General features: G+C 36.2%; 1 protein-coding gene and 1 long non-coding RNA gene across 2 annotated transcripts in view; one reads left to right on the plus strand and one right to left on the minus strand.

Annotated features, from left to right (window-relative positions):
- Positions 1-12,580, minus strand: part of LOC131535819 (gastrula zinc finger protein XlCGF57.1-like) — a 509,738-nt gene that overhangs the window by 91,942 nt on the left and 405,216 nt on the right. The window lies entirely within an intron of this gene.
- On the plus strand, positions 3,967-5,779 carry LOC131536131 (uncharacterized). Its single transcript, XR_009269853.1, has 6 exons — positions 3,967-4,064; positions 4,175-4,199; positions 4,541-4,594; positions 4,760-4,844; positions 5,499-5,540; positions 5,706-5,779. It is a non-coding gene; the product is annotated as an uncharacterized LOC131536131 (long non-coding RNA).

A 12,580-nucleotide genomic window follows, 5' to 3' on the forward strand; every position in this document is an offset into this window, starting at 1 on the left:
AGAACGGCCAACACTGCAAATACTGACTCTTTGTATAAATGTCATGTAATTGTCGATAAAAGCCTTTGAAACGTATGAAGTGCTTGTAATTATATTTCAGTACATCACAGAAACAACTGAAACAAATATCTAAAAGCAGTTTAGCAGCAAACTTTGTGAAAACTAATATTTATGTCATTCTCAAAACTTTTGGCCACGACTGTACACCAACCCTACACCTAACCCTACCCCTTACAGGAGACTTTCTGCTATTTCAGATTTTCAATACACTCCACTCTGTATGATTTATAAGCGTTTTGAAAAGTGAGGACATGGGGTAATGTCCTGAAAAGTCACCTTCTCCTTGTAATACCTTGTCATTATACAAATATATGTCCTCATTTCTCACAAAAACAAATTTATGCCCAAAATTTAAAAGTTTCACATGTAGGGCTCAGTTAAGAATCTCCATAGGATTCTATAGGCCCCTCTAGTGGCAGTAACCATAAAATGCAATTTTCAGAAAGTCAGAAAGACTCAGTCACCCCACTCAGAGCCCATCTGAAGGTTTTTGATGATTTTGGACTGGAATTGTCTCTTATTTATATATATATATATATATATATATATATATATGATTATTATTATTATTATTTTATTTATTTTTTTGCTGAAATACTGTAAATAACTGACACTTTTGTTATAGGTTCGGGAGGAACGGATGAGGGTTTTAAACACACACATGCACATTATTCAGTTTTATTATCATGATGCTAATACAAACCACACACACACACACACACACACATACACAAACCAATTATGTTGAAAAGTCAGTGTTGAATAAAAAGCTTTCAAAATCCTTTCTTTTTTTTCTCATAATGTTACATCTCACCCCAGGTTATGTTACAACTAACCCAAACTATGGTGTGAATTGTAACATTTAACTTCTCATGTTTGAAACTAAACCATGCATTTTCTGTTTGTGCCGCAAAGATAACAGCTACGCCATTTAACAGCAGACACTAGTTTGAATCACATTTTGAATGCCCTGGCTTAAAAGAACTCCAATACAGACAGAAATGTCCTCTACAAGGACACACTGATGGTAATTTTGCCAAGTGAAGGGTGAGTGCTTCGCCAGGGTTTTTCAGACTAAAATATTAATCATCACAAAATATGTCTCCAACTGTAACCATACAGGTTCATTTAGATCTAAACGCAACCCTGCAATTGTCAAACTGCATCAATTTCAAGTTTGATCACCTCTTCCCATTGTTTGCTGTGCACACGTATTTGTTTGAGAGCACAGTTTATTTCAGCTAGTTTGCCAACCCGAAGGTAAGCTTTATAGCCCTGTTGTTTTCCTTTTTTTGTAAGAACCTTTTTGGTTGTGTGTATTTGTTGGTGGGGAAGGTACAAAGTTTCTTTACAACTGTGAGATTGGTTTCTGTCCTGTGTCAGCCTTCATATTATGGATGTATGGTAAAATGTTTCCTTTTTATTCCTGTGAGTTTTTATCACAAATTTTTTAACAAACTTTGTTAGCATATGATGAGTGTATTTTTGGTTTTGTTCCCTTTTTTTTTTTAGTTTGGAGCATATCTCTGTCTTTTCATTAAACCACTGAACCTGTGGTTCTTGCGTATTTCCTTAGGTGTAGTTCCCAGGTTGGCGTAGACATTATTATAGCTTAACTGTACTGAAAGTACTGCTCTGGTCACACAATGCCAAACCAAAAGGACAGTCGGGTGGTCAAACAAAATTCTGTCTAAAAATAATAATAATAATAAAAAAACCTCTAACTTGATCATCAATATTACACAAATAGGCTATATTTAATAGCCATATTCTCATCTGATTAAAGACCAAATCATTTAAATGTGAAGCTGTTCTTGGACATTGCAAACGAAAAAATAAATAAATTGTAGTATATGCGGCTGCATATAGGTTAGTAAAGTAACTCAGACTGTTAGTAGTGATGCTAGTTACGTCAACGTCCCACTAGAGGGCAGTGTTATGTTGGGATGCGGGGAAGTGTTTGATTCCTGTCTGTGGTTGTGTGTTTGGTGGCAGTAATAAAAAGACGAGTAACAGTCACAGTGCTCTCCTCTCATGTTTATATTAATGAAACATACAGAATGAAAACATGATAAATAAATAAAAAAATGTATAAGACTACCATGCAAAAACGTTTGTTTATTCAATACTATTCTACACCTTAAAATTCTAAGTGTCAGAACGCTAACATAAATAAAACCCCACATTTTAGAGTTTACCACGTTACTGCAGACTATTTGGGAAAGTGTCTTTGCCTTTAATCTTTGAAACAACAGGAAGAAACATAACATAACGATTTCTATGTTAAGCAGTGCTGGGCAAGCATATTTTGAGGGGGGCGGGTGCCACCCCTCTAGACACGCCCCTCGATGTGTCAGATGTGTATAAACCGCAGATAACAGGCGACACTGTGCTCTTCACAGACGCTTATCACGCTTTAGACTTCCATTCAGCATCAGCTCTCACATCATTCAGGCCATTTTAACCAAGGAACCGATTAAGGTATGAAATACTTCTCATTGCATTGTTCATGATTAGTAAGTTTATAAACGTCTTGCAGGGAAAGGGAATCATCAAATGTAAAATATTTAGGGAAAAATGTGGTTGAAGTCTGACCTATGCTCGTTATATAACTCTGATACAATCCAGGCTTTTTATTCGATTATGTGTAAAGAAGCTGCGAAATTTGAAACAATGCGAAAGCTTCGTCTGAGAAACAGACCCAATGGTATTTTAAAGGCATCACCTTTTTTTAGAATGAGATGAGATGAGACATTTTCATTGCTTTCAGTCACACTTCAATAACACCTTATTCACCCATCTTTTTTTTTTTCATAATAAATGAACTTGAACTGAGCCAACACTGAGCTGAATTGATCAGAATAACGAGCTGCTTTACTACAGAATTAGATTTTGCCTCATTTTTTGAAGTTTGTATTATTGGTTCTGTTATTATCCTGTTTAAATCTTTGAATAAAATTATACAATTTATGTTGTATAAAGGGCTATAAAAATATAAAAATGTTCACGAAAGCCACCGCTTATATTCATGACTAACATCACAGTAACATGTGGAGAGATTCCGACCGCTGTGGGTTTGTGTAAGGTTTTTTTTTCTTCCTCTTTTGTCTTCAAACACTAAATTCTGCCTGAGCAGAGAGGTGACGGTGTTTCTGTGTTTGCCCTCAACCACAGCGTGGTGGAAAATAGAGAAGATGTTTTTTTCTCTCTCTCTGGTTTTTTTTTTTTCTTTTCCCTTTCTTCAAAACTTTTTTTTCTTCTCCGTTACAAATGTTTTTCTTCATAACAACTTTTTCTTTCTTGCGGTTCAGGGCTTTCATAACTTTTCATCGAGTGAGGTCGCTGACATAAGCGCTTTGGTGCTCTGCATTCACGCCTTCTGAAAAGTTTTGCGCAGTTAAAGATTATAAATTACAAGACAAAGAACGCGTTTAATTAGCCTATTTAATTGTTCTATTGTATCTATTATATCTGTTGTCCAGTTAAAAAGTTGCACCATTTATTCCAAAGAAATGCTCTATTTTAGTTTCTATACAATAGATGAAGCTTTCAGCATTTTCACTGCTTTGAATGAACTTTTCTACATGTATTTGAATGTTCATAGTAAGAAAACACAATAATTAGTTCTGTGATTTAAATAATTTTCCCTCTCTTTTAAGATTTGAAACATGGACACCATCAATGTGACCTGTAAAGAGATCCAGACTGCAGACGAGTTTGAGTACAGAGTTTCCTCATATAGCTTCAATCAATCCTACAATCCTGACTGTGAGCAGAGCTGGTATTCAGAGGAGTGTGTTTCTGTCATCAAACTACACCACTGCACACACACACACACACACACACAATCTGATGGTGTTTAATTTGTTCAGGACGGGCGTCTGATAGCAGATCCATCAAAACCACTCAAACTGATTGCTCCTGTGACGTCTGTCTCATCTGATCGTCTCGTCACGTCTCACTGTGTGAATCTGAATCATGAGATCATCTGTGATTCTGATAGAGTAAATGATGATTATTTATTAATATACACTATGAACTTATACTGCGTTAATCAAAGAAACATTCATGCACGTTATAAATGATGCTCTAACGATTCTTTCTTTCACTGCAGTCCAGATACGAGACTGTCTTCAAAGGTGAGAGAAACACTTTATGATGCACAGATGATCCTTAAAGAAATCCACAGAAATCTCCATCATGTCAATCCAAACCTGTATGACGTGCTTTCGTCTGTGAAACACAAAAGCAGATTTGGGATAACATGAGGGAGAATAAAGTTTCATTTCTGTGTGAACTTCTCTCTCTTTTTAGGTTATACATGTATCTTAATCTACCTTGTAATTACTGCAAACATCTGTCCTGATGCAGCAGAAATGGCTGCTACGTCCAGAGACGTGTTATTGTAACTGTTTTGTTAACAGCATCTTCTGTGATTGAAGTGAATCATGATGATTATGAATGTGATTTTTTTTCTCAGTGTGGAATGAGACTGACTCCATCAGCGGATCGACACCAGAATCTCCAGAATCACGTGAGTTCAGCTGTATAGCAACAACAATTAAAACACTCCTACGTTTAGTGAAAGAGAAATATTTTATAATTTACTTCAATAATAATTTATAATTCAGTTGAGATTTAATTGTTGTCTATTTCTTGTATATATCAGCTGATTTATTTATTTATTTATATTTTATAGCTCAGTTGTGGTGGTTGTTTGCTCTTTTCATCATTGTTCTTCTCATCATCTCGATCTGTTTCATGCTGCGTAAAAGGATCTTCAGGTGAGTTGTGAGTTGTGCTCGACTGATGTATCGCCAAGGCACTGATATACTATCAGACGATATTTGGAATTTTTTTTTTTTCTTCAATGATCTGTTTTTCTGTGTGGACAATGCGTTAGAAGCAGGACTTTTATTTTGCAATGCTAAGAGCACCTGAGTTGTGAGCACCAGAATTCAGATTCTCCATCTTCTTTAGTTTACTGTCATTGTTTATCAGTTCTAATAAAATATTTAAAAGAACTGATAAACAAGGTAAACGAAATACAAAAAAGTGTTATAGCATTTACTTTTCTGTTATTAATGATAAAAAGGCAAATGCTACAATACTTTCTCATATACCTCCAGCATTCAGCAAATATGCATTTCTATCATTTAAACAAGTCTTTGGATATCTATTGAACATTTAATTTCATACACTGTCCCTTTAACGCTATTTGATGACACTATTTGTAAGATCTGGTAGTTTAGATAGAGTCCATGTTCAGTGTCACTAATAAAAGGGTCTCTGATTGCTAGCACTTAAAAACCAAAACTAATGTTTTACCTCTTTAACAAACAATGACAGAGCTGTCATAAAGTCAGCCTAAACTATGAAATCTCTCTTAATAAATGGAAATATGTCCATCTGTTTGCGTATGTTTTTTTTTTTTGCAGGGCAGCGCTGAGCATGTTACTGTGTAATGAATGTGAAAACAGGTGAGTGAATCAAAGCAATAGACAGGCTTGAACTGAGTTTTACTGCATCACCTGACAATGTAAGACTGTGTAAATGTAGTCAAGTCAAGTCATCTTTATTTAAACAGACGGATGGTGTTGTAATCTCAGCTGAGACAGAAGCTCTGATGACTGTGTTTCTCTCAGGGATCCTGAATCTGCTGTACAAACACAGGACAGATCTGATGATCATCACTCACTGAATAAATCTGAATCTGAGCGGATCAACGGCTCTGTGTCCAGATGATCAGGATCATTGTGATGTTTTTAATATTTACTCAAACTCAAAGCTGAATCTCTGCTTTGAATTGATATGTATTGTGAAAATAAATACATAACTGATCCCTCTGTCTCATTTCTTCATATTCACACTGTTTTAAATCATTGATTGAACAATTCAGCTGTAAATGAATCAAGATAGTATTTCACTAGTTTGTTGTAATAGTGGAACTAAGCAACTGGGGCCCTCAAGTAGTGGGGCCCACAAAGATATATAATCCATAATATTATCATGACAAAATGACAATTAAATGAAAAAATTAGGGGAGAGCGGGGACATAAGTAACACTGGATGAAAGTAACAAAGCATGATTTCATCATTGTTTCCCACGGTTAGGTCCGAAATAAGTCAATTATGGAAGCATTATTTTTTATTTAGTGCAGTAACACATCCTGAAGTTTGCCTTTTCAGAGTTTTTCAGTATAAAAATAAATCTGGTTTAAATGTCAGTAGTTCCTGTCGGGTTGAATGGAACACTTGTTACTTTTGTCCCTCTACAGTGACTTTTGTCCCGCTGCATGCTGACGTGTATTCAGCAGATCTCAGATCTTGTTTCTAAGATCTTCTGCTCCCAAACCTAGTGAATATGTAGTCAGCATTTCAGAAAGAAGTTGTCTATGTAGGGATTGAACACAGTTAGTGCTTCCTGTGAGGTGAAAAAATCACTTATATCTGTGTTTGGTGCATTTAAAAAAAAGTTAAATTACAAAGAGCCAGAGGAACAATGTGCCAGTACCTGTAATGACACTGATTTTCTCATGCCTGACAATAAAAACATGTCTCTGCAGTTTTATGGATGTTTATATTCGCTGAGTGTCCGGCAGGAGGCGCTAGATCTCCGTTATTAAAAATTATTAGTGACGGAATGAATAAAGTTTATTGACCAAACTCCAGTAATGCTTCTCTGCTTGTGTCTGCTGTATTTGTGCTTCATGTGGTGTTTCTCGTGTTCAGTGAGCTGTGCCTGTAAACACTGAAATAGTCTTTCAGATCAATTCCGATGAATGTTTCATGTCGTTAGTTTTACTACAAAACAAATACTGAATATTTTTTATTACAGTTATTATCGATTACTTTTTCCAGAATAGCAAAGTACAGGAGTCTGTCGCCTCTTCTACAGGTCACGTGATGATGAGGATTTGATCGCGCGGAACCGAAAGTGAAAGTAAAGCTGAGTGACGTTAAACAGCAGCTCGACTCCTGGTGAGATTAGCTATATTTTTCCTGCACTTCTGTGTTTCATGCACAATTGTTGCTTTTCAGATATTACATAGGCTGTGTTGAGTTTTTTATGTTTTGAATGTGTTTGTTTTCTTCTTCGTGGGATCGTTGTGATTAGATTCAGTGCAAATGGCGACGGGAACTAAAGCACGTCCTGGTAATGTCTGATACACTGTTTAAGCAATAAGAAACAATTATTTTGGATTGTCCTGTAGTGTGAAGAGTTCATTTGACTTGTAGTTTTTTTTTCATTACAGTCAACTGATTCTTCTGAATATCTTTATCTTTGCCCTATTTTAAAAAACTTTAACCTTATTTTCTGTCTCTTATTTCAGAGATGTCAGCGATCAGCTCCAGTCCAGATGATCCGGGTTCTTCTGATGGGCAGACACGTTTCTGGGAAAAGCTCATCTGGAAACACAAACTAGAAGAACATGGATTTGATTGGAAATGGATATAATTAAACAGCCTTAAACTGAAGTTTGTGAGGAAGTAACAGGAAACTCAGAAATGAGGAGACTGAAATATTAGAGCGCGCAACGCTCTCGTCTCCTGAACCGCACCCTTTTCTCATCATGATCATTAAAGTGGAGCTATTCACTTGGGAAAACAAAAACATGAAGAAACTCAAAAGAAGTGTTTGGAGAACAGAGGATTTGGTTTACAGTCTGAATACGCTGCATGTGTACTGTAGTCGAGATCAAGCCGCACAGATTACAGCGGCGCCCTCTATAGTGCGCACTGAACTACTGCAGGATGTGCCTGATAGCCTCGGAATCTCCCTCAGTGCTCGCAATAAAGGCTGTGCTCCCTCTGCAGATCAGCATGAGCTCTGTATGTGTGCTTGCGCTGCATGTACAACAAACAAGAGGAACTTCTTTCTGTCATCAAGCTCCCTCACTTATTCTGACCGAGGATTAATTCGCTATAAGGTACGTGCGCTTTTACATTTCTTTTTAATTGACTGTACATTTAATTACGCTGGACCGTGTACCGGTTGTCTATTGATTGTGAAAGATTATTATTATTATTATTTTGGTAACACTTTATTTTAGGGTCCCTTAACTAGTTGCTTATTAGCATGCATATTAGCCTACTAGAATATTAGCCATTTATTAGTAGTGATTAAGCACATATTAATGCCTTATTCTACATGACCTTATTCTACATCCCTAATCCTACCCAATACCTAAACTTAACAACTACCTTACTGACTATTAATAAGCAGCAAATTAGGAATTTATTGAGGGAAAAGCCGTAGTTAATAGTGAATAAGTGTTCCCTATACTAAAGTGTCACCATTATTTTTAATTAGCATGGTTTATAAAGCATAGATAGCCTACTGTCACAAGTACACAATATTTGGAAAAGGTGTCAACGTCGGGATGAATGACATCTTTGCATATTAGCAATTTAAGAGAGGAAGAAAGATCATTTAAATAAACGTATAACTGCTAAAAATGAGCGTGTGTTTGATCGCCGCTTTCTAAAGGACGATTCACACACGCACATGCATAATTGTAAAAACTTACTAACGTTCAAATGTTATTTAAAATACTATAGTAATTTATAGTAAATACTAGTGTTTTTGAAGCATGCTGTAGTAAAGTGTATCATGTAGTCTGTACAACACTTTGTTAATGCATGCTACAGCATATTGTAGTAGTATTAACTATAATGAACTGATAAACTGTAATAAATACTGTAGTATACTTTAGTTTTTACTACAGTAAACTGTAGTGTATTGTAGTATAACGTACCCATACTTGTAGAAAACTTAGTACGGTATTGGGAAAAGTAATTTGTTTATATTACTATAGTTGTTATATTACCACAGCAACTATAGAATTACCACAACAAATGAATCTGAGTATGGTTCAAAAACACTGCCTATTTACTAAATTACTGTAGTATTTATTTTTTTTCATGTGTGAGATGAAAGAAAGTATAGAAAGAAAGCCTATATCTGAGCGAGAGCAGAGCCAATTTATAAGAGAACACTGTAGGCAGGGCTGGACTGGTAATCTCGCATACCGGACATTTTCCCGGTGGGCCGACGCACTGAAGGGACCGACAGAATTTTGTATTTTTTTTTTTTTTTTTTTGCCAAAGACCATCACGCAGGGACTACGAGCAGCCAGTGGCCCATTGGTTTGTCTCCTGTATTGACAGCGTAAACCACCCAATCACAATGCGCTATAGACGGAGCCTCCGCCTATAAAGAACGCTTCACTCCAACTTCTTCCTCGTCGGCTTTTCCCACGTTTTCACAGCAGCTTTATCAAGAACAGGCTTGCTCTGCGGTGAGTGATGCGGCGTAAAGAGCCAGGAGGAGGAGGAGGAGGAGAGGAAAGCAGTTTAATCAGTAAAGTGCTTGATAGAGACTCGCAACGGAGGCAGGCATCTATCCTGTGTGCGCGCGCCATTAGTGCAGAATACGCAAACACTTCCTAATAAAACGTAAATTCGTCCACCGCGATTTTTTGGCTAAGTCATGTCAAGTGTGTTCATAGAGGTTTCCATGGGCCAATGCGAATAAAAATAGATTTAAATTCGAAAAGACACAATATTGTCAGACCTGACGTTTTTTTATTATCCAAAACAACTCGATGCAATGATACATATCTACACTACCAGTCAAAAGTTATTGAACATTTTTGAATGCTTTTTTTAAAAAAAAGGAATTCTCTTCTGCTGACCAAGCCTGCATTTATTTGATCCAAAATACAGCAAAAACAGTAATATTGTGAAATATTTTTACTATTTAAAATAACTGTTTTCTATTTTAATATATTTTAAAATGTAATTTAGTCCTGTGATCAAAGATGAATTTTCAGCATCATTACTCCAGTCCCATGATCGTTCAGAAATCAATCCAATATGCTGATTTGCTGCTCAAGAAATATTTATTATTATTATTATCAATATTTAAAACAGTCGAGTAATGGTAGTGTATATGGTGGTGGGCCGCCAGGACCAAAAAATGCCAGGGCCGATTTTTGTCCCAGTCCAGCCCTGACTGTAGGCTATACTACATATATATTTTTAATTAAGTAATGTATGTGTGTGTGTGTGTGTGTGTGTGTGTGTGTGTGTGCGATCGCTTAGAAAAAAGAAAAAGAACGAAAAAAAAAATCAAAACTCCGTGGAAACTGCGTAAAATCAGGTTTGAAGCAGAGAAGAAAGCCGTGTCTGAAGCTCCGGCTCTCAGCGCTGAATGTCTGCGCCTGGCTGCCGTGCAGTTTGTATTTAATCAGAATCAGAAGAAGCAGAAAGAGCTTTATTGCCAGGAATGTTTACACATGCGAGGACTTTGTTTTGGCGACAGAAGCTTCACATTGCAACAGAATGACAGCGACAAGACAAGACACGGATAATAAAAAGAATAATAAGTAGCCTACATAGGGAATAACACTATATACAAAAATGTGCAAAAATATATTTAAAGAAAAAAAATACACAGTATACAAAATAAGCTATTTGTTTGTACAGCTATGTTTTGTACAAAAGTCCCAGAAACCTTTAGATGCTTATTTTTGTTTAAGAACCCGAACTGTAAAATCTTAACTGTGTTAAATGGCCTTTTCCGGAAATAGTTAAATGTTTTTTGTAAGAAAACATATTAGTATGTTATAATAATATAATTTGTTGTGTGATTTCAGCTTTTCTTCATTTGAGCTGAATCATGTATAACATCAACATGACGTGTGGAGAGATTGAGACTGAATACAGACTTCATGCTGATTTACTGAATCAAACTGATAATCCTGACTGTGATCAGAGCTGGTATTCACAGGTGAGTGTGTTTCTGTCCTCAAACTATACACTATAATTCACTCAGATACATTACTTCATCCTCTTTTGTTTGATTTGGAGCAGGACAAGCGTCTGATAGCAGATCCATCAGATCCTCAGAAACTGATTGCTCCTGTTATTTCTGTCTCCTCTGATCGTCTCGTCACGTCTCACTGTGTGAATGAACTTCATCACGAGATCATCTGTCATTCTGATGGAGTAAATCAACTCAGTCTCTCTCAACATTTATGTTTTAAATCATTAGAGCTGCAGTTTATCAGGGCATTAAACACAAACTCACAGTAATTCTTCTTTCTTTCATTTCAGTTCAGATTTGACACCATGTTCAGAGGTGAGAGAAACACAACTATCAGTGTGATGTTCATGATGGACTGATGATCTCTAATATTAACAGTAAAACACACCAGTTCAGATCAAACTCTGTGTTGAATTGAATCTCGTGTAGCTGAAGTGAATCCTGATGATTGTGAATGTGTTTTTCAGCATTTAATGACTCCGTCAGAGGATCAACTCAATCTCCAGAATCACGTGAGTTCAGCTGATGATTGACAGCATGATATATAGTTCATTAATTCAGTCCATCAGATGATTTTATTGTGCTGTTGCTCGTGTAGATCAGTTGTGGTGGATTTCTGTCCTGATCTTCATTGTTCTTCTGGTTTTTATCTGTTTCTTGCTGCGGAAAAGGATCTTCAGGTGAGTCTACAGTCTTTAATTGTGTGTCATAAAGGCATATTTAATGATGAAATCAGTAGTCTAAACTATAAAATCTCTCTCAAGAAAATACTTGGATGAATGTAACAGTATTTAATAATCGGTGTCAATCTGATGTCAGATGTTTAAGATGTTTAACAGGTAAGCTGAGAGAAAGATTTGAGTTTTATTGAATCACATCAACATTAAAGTTTCATTTGAGACTCTGTGAATCTTCTTCTGCTGAATCTGAATGTGTTTCTCTCAGAGATCCTGGATCTGGTGTCCAAATGAAGCTCAAATCTGATGAATCTGATTCACTGAATCAATCTGAATCTGAGCAGATCAACGGTTCTGTGTCCAGAGGATGATCTTCATCATCAGCATCATCTTCATCACCACCACAGTCATTGACTCAAACTCAGGCTCCTCAGGAGAGGGATTGTTGCTTCATTCTGAGCTTCTCAACTTATTCTCATTCATCAGCATCTGTCTGTGTTATTGAGGAAGTTGACTCTTATAGACTTGATCTGAACTTTCTTGTGTTTCTGATCTTTTCCTGAATTTTGCCTCTATCAAATCTCTCTTTTAAAATTGCATGAATTCCAGCTTCATCTTTCCTCCTTAAAGTTCACTGAATGCATTACTTTAATACTGTTCTTTATTATTGTCATTCATTTGAGATGATTCTGATTCCCACTTTATGGAGTTTCTTATGAGCTCAAAATCATTAAAGCATCGTTTCTGTGAGGCTGCAGACATTCAGTCATTCAAATCTCTGTAAATAAATGGCTTATAAATACATTTTTCTCCTTAGTTCTTCACATTTATACTGTTTCACACAATTTAATAATTCAGGATCTAAAAAAAGAAATAAAAAATGAGCAGGAGTGGAGTGCGAGGCATCACGTTTGTTCCACATTGCTTGTGTGCTCTAGTACAAGTTTTTGTGAGGAAATGTTAAGATTTGTGCCAGATTCATTGGTTTTATTTACAAACAAAAACAAAAACT

This window comes from Onychostoma macrolepis, chromosome 03, assembly GCF_012432095.1.
Source record: "Onychostoma macrolepis isolate SWU-2019 chromosome 03, ASM1243209v1, whole genome shotgun sequence".
NCBI lineage: Eukaryota > Metazoa > Chordata > Actinopteri > Cypriniformes > Cyprinidae > Onychostoma > Onychostoma macrolepis.